This window comes from Anomalospiza imberbis, chromosome 8 (genome assembly GCF_031753505.1).
Source record: "Anomalospiza imberbis isolate Cuckoo-Finch-1a 21T00152 chromosome 8, ASM3175350v1, whole genome shotgun sequence".
In the NCBI taxonomy this organism is placed as follows: domain Eukaryota; kingdom Metazoa; phylum Chordata; class Aves; order Passeriformes; family Viduidae; genus Anomalospiza; species Anomalospiza imberbis.
Genome location: NC_089688.1, coordinates 7,429,108 through 7,440,519, shown reverse-complemented (window position 1 = coordinate 7,440,519; position 11,412 = coordinate 7,429,108).

Genomic DNA, 11,412 nt, shown 5'->3' with positions numbered 1-11,412 from the left:
ATTTACAAGTATCTGAAATACTGTATCCATCCCCATGGACCCAATCATGGAATTCTCTCCATTATCTCAAGTTAATCTGGGCTTGAAACTTAACCAGTGTCAGATGTAATTCTGTGTAGAGCACAGGATTCTCTGCCTGCCTCAAAACCCCGAAGAGGAGCATTTCAGCATTTGTTTTTCATGCTCTCCAATTCAGGAATGCTCACTAATACACTCACTTGGAAAATTTCAAAACCATTTTTAGCTTTGGATTGAAACATCCCAATCTTATTTTTTTCAATTGAAAAATAACATTTGAAAGGTATTTGTTCAAGTGGCTCCCTTTTCTCAGGGAACTGAAATTATCTGTGTGGCAAACAAAGAGGGTGGGTTGATTTTAGCAGAGTTAGGTGGAGGCCTGTGATTTGGTCAGGTTCAGGCAAGACAGCAAAGTCTGCACTTAGAAGAGAATTGTCTCCAGCAGCACATATGGCATCTCAATCTTCCAAGTTATTACTTGACCTCCACATTTTTCAAAGTGAGTTTAAAATAAAGTATTCTTATTGATGTAATCCATGAGACAACCCTCTGAGAAATCCAATATGCTATTGAAAGATTACTATTATTGAAGATCCCGGAAGTTCAACTAGACACTTTTCAAAAGTGAATCGTGAAATTTCTCATCTTGACCTTTTATTATGTTAAGTGCCCATTGATTGAGACTATGATGTGCATCAAGCACAAAGGGTTAATTGGTGTGCATCACTTTTGCTCAAAATAATTCCAGTAGAAAAGGCAGCTGTAACAGCTTATTGTGTACTTACTTTCAGGGAGTCTGAGCACATTTTCTGTGGAAACCATGGCAATTTGAATGTTCCTAGCAAACAAAGAAATAATTACCCTTGCAGTCATTGAAATCAACTATGTGCACATGAAGGGAAAAGAAAACAACCTAGGAAAAAAGTGTCCATTTCAGCCTCCTTAGACTGCAACAAATTACCCAAACTTAAGGTGTAATCAGCTTCAGCAACAAAACTTGACAACCTTTTCTCTCACTCCTTTTTATCATTCTATTAACTCATTGCTGAAATACAGCTAAAAAATTGCGTAAAAATAAGGCCTTTTAAGTATATACAGACATTTTAAAAGCTGCCTCTCTGGTGTGTTCTGGGAGTCAGACAGGTAAAGGAAAACCCAAAAGGAAGCTAGAAAAATGGAGAAAATGGAAGAAAACTGAAAGAGGAAAATCTTCAGAAAAAAAGCCCCTTCACACATAAAACTGGTGGTTGCTGGGTAGCTTGGAAAGCATTCCTGCTTGTTCACAGAAACAAGAAATCCCCCTGAAAATAGGATCAATTCTAATGAAATTCATAAATCTCACGGAGCAGCTCGGAGAAGGCAGGGACAGGCTGTCCCTGTGGTAGGACAAATGTTTGCAGAGTCTGGAAAGCAAAGATAATAACAATAGCAATAAATTATAGCCATTCCCAGCCTTTCTTGAGCTTATTCCTTTGCTCTGCAAGCTTAGAAATACCAAATACAAATGTTTACCTCTTCATTATTTCATTTGCAGGGATTCCTCCAGCCAGATCACAGAATATAAACTGAGAGCTAGAGAACAGCTGTCTCACAGAAATGCCAACAAGCACAGGGAATTTGGGAAGTACCACTGAAATCTAATGGAAAACCAGGCTTCTCCTACCACTACAAAACCTCTGTTCAGCCAGTGCCTCTCTCTGAAGAGACTTTTGCCCAGCTGACTCAGAATACCTTCTTGGCTGAGGATGAAGAGGAACCATCCTGCCTTGTTAGCAAAAACTCCCTGATTAATGCTGACACACCACAAGAAATTGCTGCTTGGTCCCCAGAGGATCAGGTGGCAGCGAGGGGCAAACACACCTTGCTCATACCCAAGGTCACTGGCCAAGAGGGCTGGTACCTCTGGAGCTCAAATTCAACATGTACACAAGGCTTGATGCACAGGGGAAAAAGGCTTGAAGAAATGATCAGGAGGAATGGAAAGAATTTATTTTCTTGGGAGAAGCAGTTGTGTGCAAATGATCTCCTTTGTACAATTAAACTCTTTTTTCTTAGCCTGCCAAGAAATGTAAAAGGATGGACAGCCTAACAAAATGGTTAGCAGAGGGAATGGGAAATAATACAGTTTATTGTATTTCAGATTAGCTATGCTTTCACAAAAAGACTGCTCCAGCAGACTGAACAAAACACCATTCCCTTGTGGGTTAGATAGGAGAAATTACCTTTTCAGGTTTTAATTCTAAGCTTAAATTTATGAAACATTAATCCATGATCCATTGAAGATAGCATTTTCCAGTGTAGCCAGCAAAGCAGGAATGCTCACGAGCTTTCAGAAGTGTATATTTTAAAAGAGAAAAATCATTGGACTCAGCCTTTTCCATTGTTCCCACAGTTCTCTGTTTGGCAACACATCATAAAGGAATTGGCGTAAGAAGCTGTACAATCTGTTCTCCTTAAACAAGCCAAAGATTTTTTTTTTCCTTCATCTTTGATATATAGGGACTTTTCACAAAGGAAAGGGACAAAGGAGAAGACAGGGATCTTTTGTTTCTTTTCCTCTTTTCTTTCTTCATATACATCCAGATATAAGCATTGAACAGACCAAACACCCCTCATGTCCAGCAGCCAGCCCAGCCTGTCTGAAAGTGGGATATGGCACACTACATGTTCAGGACAAATGTAGTGTTATTTCCCCCAAGCACCCCTTTAATCTCCAGAAAACTGCAGTTAGGAGAGTTCTGGAGCCAGAAACAATGTCTTGATAGTTCCAAATCTTCAGAGGAATTGTCAGCTTTTAGCATGGGGAACATTCTGCAAGCCATGTAACCTAATATTGCTTTTTATCAATACTGAACTGACCACCTGCTGATTTCATTTGCTATCTCTTAATTTTTCTATTGGAGGAGGAGAAAATAAGAACAAACTCTTCCCTCTTTTTGCCTCTGTTATATTCCCTCTCAGAAACACCTTTTCTACCCTAAAGGCTCTTCCTCTGTATTATTGACTGTGCTGAGGTTTCAGGTCCTTCTTTACACCTTCCTAACTTTTCCAACTACACCCAGAAGCCTATTAAGCAGAGAGAACCAGGAGTATGCATAAGATTCTGGATGGGTTTGATTTGTTCTAGTCTTTTCACAATATATCTAACACATTATATATATATTTTTAGGAGAGTAATGAGAATTGAGAAAATATTTTCACCGCACCATCCATCAGGGTGCTAAAATCTGATTCCTAACTGAAATAAACAGCTCAGAATCCATTTTTTTAATATGTACAGATAGGATTATTTTTCTCTTATGTTCATCACTTTGCATTTACCTACACAAAGTTACATCTGCCATTTCTTTCACTCAATGACTTCAGCTCAAATAATTTCTCTGCATTTCTTTCAGGTTGCCCTTGGTCATTAATATTCTGACATTCATAGGACTGTCAACAAACCATCTCTAGTCTATTCAATCCACTTTCAGAATTATTTTGATCATGATTATCTTGAAGATCATATGTTAATCAGCACTGACTCAAATACAAGCTTCTCTCTAATAACAACATTCTCCACTTGAAAACTGATCATCCATTTCTATGTTCTTTCCAATTTTTTATCCATGCCATGACAAGGACACACAACTTATGGCAAATCAGTGGGCATCTTCATTCTTGAACCTGCTTTAGTGAAGATAAACCTTCAATATCAAGGTAACCTGCATTATTGGGAATGCCCATATCCATTTGTTTTCCAGCTACTAGAAAAAATTAAAACTGACAAATCTGAGAGGCTTAACTGCCCTTATCAGAAAGCATGCTATTTCTGCCTCCTATTGAGCCCATTTCTGCACTGTGATCTCCTTTAGAGCCTTGTCCATGGTTCTGGTCACAGGGTCAATGGTTGATGTGCACTGACAGAGGTTCAGTTTGCACCTGAAACCCCAGCTAAAGAGCCACAAAACCAGGAAACAGAAAACAGTGCAAGCACTTAAAGGGAAAAAAATCAATCAGGAATTACAGTCTTCTATACACCCTAGTAGGAAAAAAAAAAAGTAAATCATTAATGTTTTCTTTACTCTATAGCTTTAACCCAGCTCCAGTTTTGTGTACTAGACATTCCTTGGCCATGACAAATCTTTGATCTTTAGTAATAGACCAAGACAGAATAGCAGAATGTTAAAGGACCCAGTTGCCTTCCCTGTAGTAGTGGTGATGACATTTGCCCCTGTCTCCACAGAAATGGAGACAATAACAATAGTACTTGCAAGTAGTATCACACTCATACACTGTAGGTTCTATTTGCAAAATATCTGACAATGAATATCATTCTGGTCGATTTCTCAGGAACAAGAGATTGAAAAGCTTTACTCCTTCTAGACTGGTACTTTAATGTTAAAATGATGCATTTATCTGGAAATGTATGTTTATCGTACACATCTAGAAACTCTCTCTGTATTTTTATGACTTGATTAAGCAGCCTCAGTTTGCTAGTACTTGATTATCAGACTTTGATGAAACACCTTTTAAATAATGTTGAAAGATGCTATTTTTCTCCTAACTACTGTAGTAGAATGGAACTGGATTTGTGTAATTAGTTAATTTTATTTATTTTGCCATTAGTTTAAGAACGATGCACATTACCTCTCCCAAGCAGTACAACTCCAGTTAAAGATTAAATAAAATGAGAAGCATCCACTTCAAGATGCAACAGAAAAAGCAGAGAACAGATTGTCTGTGTCCCCATTTAATTATTGGTAAGACTTTAAAATCAATACCTAACTCAGAATATTCATGTGAGCATATCAAATTTCAGAGAATTAGATAGTCCCAGACAAGAGATATGTGGTTTGGTTTTTCTGGGGTGCAGTAGCAGTCAGAGAAGGAAAGCTTTGAAAAATTATTATTCTTTTCCCAAAATACGAGAGAGAACATCTGAAGTCTCCCTTTTATTTCCAATTCTGAATGTGATGTTTAAAATGAATGAGTCATTTTAATACCACCAGCTGAAAGATCCATATAAGCTATTTCAGAAGAGCCTTTGTGAAATAGATACTGGAGAGCAAGTGGGCCACTGACAGTGGTTGTATCTTGATGGCTTTTAGTTGAGGCTGAGCTTTCTGCAGAACTTAGCAGGCTGGGCCAATCACCCTATCCAGTGATCACCCCATCTTTGAGCTGCTGGCCTGACAGAGCTGCACTTGTCTTCTCTGTGCTGGACAGGAATGCCTTTGGCAATAGCACAACACACATTTGCTAAACAAACTTGTCTGAGCTACAGCCATTAGTAAAAGTGTCTCTAGCTTAGTTTACCTGGCTTTGGAAGTGAATCGACACCAACTGAATTAAATTTCAGTTAATTAAGTTTGCACGCATCAGCAGAAGGATTAGTGTGAAGTAACTACTCCACCCCAAAACACAATTCAGATTATTCCCTTTTGCTTGTGTCCTCACCACACAAATAAGCTATTTCTAAATCAAACACCCAAACCCCACTCAGCTGAACCTGGAAGAATATATTAATTAGAAACACAGTAATTCCATCAATTCCAACAACTGCACCTATATGCTTAAAGGTGTTCATCTCTAACTGAACTAAATTAGGCCTTATGCTTATTTTGCATACTTTTCTCTCCCCCATTGCACAAGAACTTCTGCATTAGTATTCAGAGAAACCAGAGCCCTGTATTTGAGTGTTCTACTCTAGGGAACACAATTCCTATTAGCAGCAAACTCAAGAGCCTGTCTTTTTAAGAGCAATACCCTAGTCAAAACAGAAATTTTGGTTTCCTGCAGAGATTATTAGGAGATATCCTTTGGTCCGTGCTGTGAGGCAGGTCTGATCACACCCTTGCAGCCTTCCAGCCTCACATCTCCAGGCAATCACTGGAAAGCAGTTATTGTTTTAATCACAAGTTTCAATAACCAGCCAAACTTATGGCAACTGCTGTACTAGAGTAAGAATAAAGTCATTCTTTAAATTCTTCCACTAATAAAATCTGATAGAAACAAGAAGAATAAAATCTGTGTCTTGTGCAAGATTAAATTAGAAGTACCAAAACTTCTTCAACTCTTTTTGTTTTTGCAGGGCTGGAGAGAAAAGTGCGTCAAATATCCATACCTTTAAAATGTATTTACCCAGTGAGGAACATGAACCTAGGGCAAAAAACATTTCTAAATGCTAAGATCAATTTTTAATGGAAGAGAAATCAATCTGCCCCAACCCCACTGGATGCCACTGTGCTGTGGCACGCGGTAGAACTCTAATGGACCTTCTGGTGCCCATGTGTCCAATCAGCCTGAATTCCCAAGCTTTTAACCATGCCTCCTCTCTGGCCAGGCTGGTGCCTGTCCTACACTGGCAGGCTCTGGTCCCCTGGAGCCCAGGTGGCTGAAGTGCAGCTGTAACACTTGGATACTGCGCAGCCATCTGTGCAGTCTCGCAGCAACTGTTCATCTAAATGTCTTCAGAATGCAGCACTGATGAGCCTTTGCACTTCTGCTCAGCAGGTGATAAGAGAGCATTTTACCCCAAGCTATGGCCCAGATGTATTGGACACTAAATTCATTACTTCTGTTCTGTTTTCATTTCAGAATGAAAATTAATAAACACTGCTATTTGCAATGCATCAGCTCACACATCTGCCATGGGATTTTCTCTGTGGCTCCTTCCAGTCACTTCTCAACACTAAGCTACCACAGGGTCAGCCATAAACCTTCAAAAAATCTACTTTGGCCATTTTAAAGTGAACTTTCTGTCTCATAGAAAAAGGCCTGTACTGATCCCTGCCATCTCCTCTTCCATCTTTCTCTCTGTCCCTCCAAGCTTCCAAAGCTGACTTTAACCTGCTATCCGACACAGAAAGCTCTCACTGCTTCACTAACAGGCATCTCTGTTCTCTCCTGCTATTGCCCAAACAATTTTATTCTCATTTGCATACTTATCTTCCTATTGCATATAATTGTGTGTCTAAGTGGTTAATGCAAGTGTAATAATGCCAATTGCCAGCCTTTCAAAGTTACTCCAGTGACACGGGTCAGTGACTCACCTCCTCTTCACTGAGCCGATTGTTAGAAACTCACCCTGCTAAGCTGGAGGAGAGCAAAGGTAAACCAGGCAGAGCCCAAAACAGGACCTATAGAGAGCAAAAACAGCTGGGAAGACCGACAAAATGATTTTACGTCAACACAAAGAGGTGATTGGTTACACAGTGAGACTCTGTGTCATGAAAAATCTCACTGCTCCTACTTAAACCTCAGTGTTTGCTCTGCCTCTTTGGTTTTCCTGTTAATTGCAGAGTAGAAGGTGAGAAAGTACTACATTATCTGTGCAACTAGAGATAAACAGGTTATCTACCTGAACACTTGAAATCTGCAGTTGAAGCGCTAGCAAAAGACTGTTATGTCTAATTTCAGACTTTCTTCTTTATCTAGGGAGGCAGTAGACGCTCCAGAGGAGTTGGCAGTAAAACCAAGAACACTGGGCTAGAGGAGTATGAGGAATAGCAAGTTGGTAGAGTGGCATGTGAAAAACCCCCAGGAAGCATTCAGCTCATGTACCTGATGTTCACAAACAGCTCATGGCACTCAGGAACAGCCGCTGTGACAGTTCCAACAACAGAGGAAATTTTCAGGACAGAGAGGAGCAACCACAGTCTGAAAGGCAGATGAGCTAAGGGTTCAGACTGAGCACAGGTAGCCTCAAGAGACTTTCTTTCAAAGGATTCCAAGGAATTCCATCTGTACATGAAGCCAAATGCCTTCTAACAAAGCAATTGAGCAATTCCTTAACTTGTACAGAAGATAGATAAAGGACTCTCCTCAACACAAAAGCTCATGAGGACAAGAGGTAAAATAGAACATAGAACAGTGTAACAAGTGTGTGCACACACTCAGAACATGTCAGAGAAATTTTATTTATTTTCCTCAGATTAAGGCAGAAGATAAATACTCAGAGCTGTTTGTAGACCTCAGGTGAAACTGATAGCTGTGTGCAGGTTTATTTGCCAACACTTAGGTTCTCCTGGTTACCAGAAGATCTTCGAGTCTATTCCCTTGCCTGTGAAGAATCTCTAGAAAGGCCTCATTATGTAATTTCACAGTTCATGGAAAGAAATATATTTTTTCTCCTCTTGAAATCCTGTAAAGTCCCAACAAAAGTAAACCTGATATCAGAATTTAACCACAGGTGTGACAAAACCACCTGGTCTCAAAGGCAGAACACCTTGAGGTGACAATCTGTTTCCAATTCCTGTTCCAATTTAACACACATACTTTTCATTTTCCTATGTAAGATGCCACAGGAAAAAAAGACATCTGTCTCCCACTCTATTTGAATTTAGGAATTGGAAGCCTGCCACAATTTCATTTGCACTAAGAGAAGTAACAGCATGATAAAATCTAGTGGGTTTAAGCAACTTTGGAACATGCAGTAGTAGGTAAGGAGATCTTTGGAAGCACAACAAAGACCATGCTTTTGAAGCAGAAAGTCTTGCCTTTCACTTCCTACTGCTGAGAAGATACTGATTTAGTAGGAAAGGCAACTCTTGGATACCTGTTGGGAATACAGGGACACAGAGTAGCATAATAAGGTCAAGTGTGAGAAGTTTTCTCCCTTTTGGAGTGATGAATGGGATCACAACTCTTATTTTGGGATAGGCTCAAGGTTCTCAAGCCCTAAGGTCCATACCTCAACATATAAACAAAATTCAGCTTGAGAAAAAGTTCAGAGACATCACTCAGATGCTCCTACCCTGGCCCAAAGGACAAAGCTGAAAAAGGTTCCTCTGTCTGCTGCTCCCACTTCTAGATAAGTAAACCTTAATGCTCTCTTACATAACCCCCACCTTTTGTCAAAACACACATTGCCATATTTTACCTGAGCTTTCACTCTCATCCAAGACACTGACTGGGAGAATGCAGAAAAACACCCAAAGAGCTTCCTTCAGAACAAAAAAATCCTGTTAGCATAAACCACAATGGCCAACACACAGCCCAGATCAGAGCACAGCACCTGTAACATGCTTTCTTGGATAAACCCATAAGGATGAGGGCAACACCGCAGACAAGAGCATGAGAAGCAGAGTAAAGCCTGCCCACACAGAGACACAAATATAAAACAGCTGCACTAACCCTGGGGGAGCACCACTGTCCTGTGCCTTGCTGCATTCAAATGAAATGGCAGCAAAAACCTGCTGGAGGAAAAGTTATTCTACTCTGCACTGATAAGGGCTTAGTGATTTAAAGGCTCATCAGAAGGACAACTGCTGAGGTTTTGAATTGCCTGTGAGAAATAACTCGAGGAAGCTGTGATTTACAAAGATCCCAAAACTTGCCTGGATGGCTTTGTTTTATTGTTTTGGTGATTTGCTCTTTTTTTGTTTGGCTGTGGGTTGTTTGTTTCAAGCCAGTAGGAATTTAGTTTTATTAGTTGTTTTAAAATAATGTTTTGAGCTTTTTAAAAAAATCTTGATACTTGCAGCTGTGTTTTTTGTCCATTTCTTTGATTTGGTTTATCTCTTGCCTCCAAAAAGAAAAAAAAAAAAAAGACAGCCATACTTTATGCTTTACACAGCCTTATCTTGCAACTTAGTATTTATAGCATTTACATCCTAACCTTTTATACCAGCAACTGCTGAGTTATCTCTCTGCCCTTTACTTGACTTTATTACACACAGTGAGAACAGGATGGATCCCAGAGGTCTTTTATGCTCAGTAAAAAAAAAAAAAAAAAAAAAAAATCACAGGTTTTAATCTGCCATGGGTCTCGTTTCACATCACATGCAATGATTTGTGCATGTATTATTTTTTTATTCAAAACTGCATAAAATGAATAATCCACTGACTTTCCTCCTCACCCACCACCAGGTAATTATGGTCTAACGGTTCTGATACACTGAGCGTGGCTGCTGAGCACACTGACATTCTTCACAGGCTAAAGCTGTTTCTATGAGGTTAAATCCTGCCAGTTTAGCTCTTGGAAGCGAGCCCCACTGCACATGTAGGACGGGATTACCACCTGAGGGAAGTGGGGGGAAAGCTGTGCATTAGCCTAGCTGTGTCATCAATCTGCATCTCTCACGGCAGCATCATTAGAGACATGGGCTTCAGGAAGGCTCCACTGCACCTCCTGGAAGGACTCGGTCTCTGCAGCTCCAGCTGCTCCCTGCTGGGGCTCAGAACAGCACGTCACCTTCCATTTGATGTGCTCACACTTCAGGTGGAAGACAGCAAAGTGACCAACCAGATACTCTGTGGTGGTTTGACCTTGCTTATCAGTAGAAGTGCTTAGGCAGATTGTGACTGCTTGATTCCAAATGCCACCTGAAGGAGAAACAAATGGGATCCAACAGTCCCAGCCTGGCAGTAAGATTACATCTGTACATAAGGTTGGGCATGAAAGATAACTCAGTGGGGCTTTCTTTCCAGACTACATATGAACTTCGATTAAGCACCATTTTATTATTTTATGTTTTATTATTTCAGACATTACCTTGGAAAACTGCTAGATGGTGCTAGAATATATACATATGCAATACGATGCTAATACAGGGGTTTAAGCTGCACTCCTGGTCCCTGGAATTAGCCTTTGATGCAATAGCCTTGTGACTGCTTGTTGTATATAAGCAGAGAGCTGTGTCCAGGATGGCAGAATCTTATTTTCTCATGCTTTGCAGGGGGTGAATGTAGAGAAACACTCAGCTGGGCTCACATCAGAGCCCAGGTCAAGGCAATTGACTCATCCCCACGCTGCTCAGTGAGAACGTTCAGGGCACAATTCTGCACACGTTTGACAAACATGCAGCTCTATGGATCCTGTATTCCCAAAAACAAGCCATCCTGCATAAAAAGAGCATCTTCCAGAGAACACTGTGCTCTTTCTCAATGCAAATATTCTTGGAAAAAGGAGGGGGAAAAAGGCAACCAACCAGAAAAAAAAAAAAATCTGTTCCTAACCATGTTTACAGCAAAGAAGAATTTGTTCAAGATACCCAAATTGTCCATCACTGGTAACTGTGTCACCAGTCTAGCTAATACTATTGATTTTTTGAATGGTTTGTATGGGGAAGTTTAAGCAGGATATGTCATAAATATATGGGATTATAAATGAGAGATGCAGTTAAAAAGAAGCATGAATACAGAGCAAGTGTCACTGGAGCAGTTAGTGAGTTACACAGTACAGACCTGATCCATAATCTACTAGAGTTTTTATATGGGGAAAAAAATATATAGACATTTTAAAATGGTATTAATATACTTGATTCTTAGTATTAATGGCTAAGCATGTGGCCACTGAGGGAAAGGAAAGCCCCAAGCAGACTAAGACCAGCTTTAATTACTGTTAATCTGCAGAGACATTCACATCAGAAATATCACCCTGGCATTTTGCTGTTTACCAGCTGCAGATCA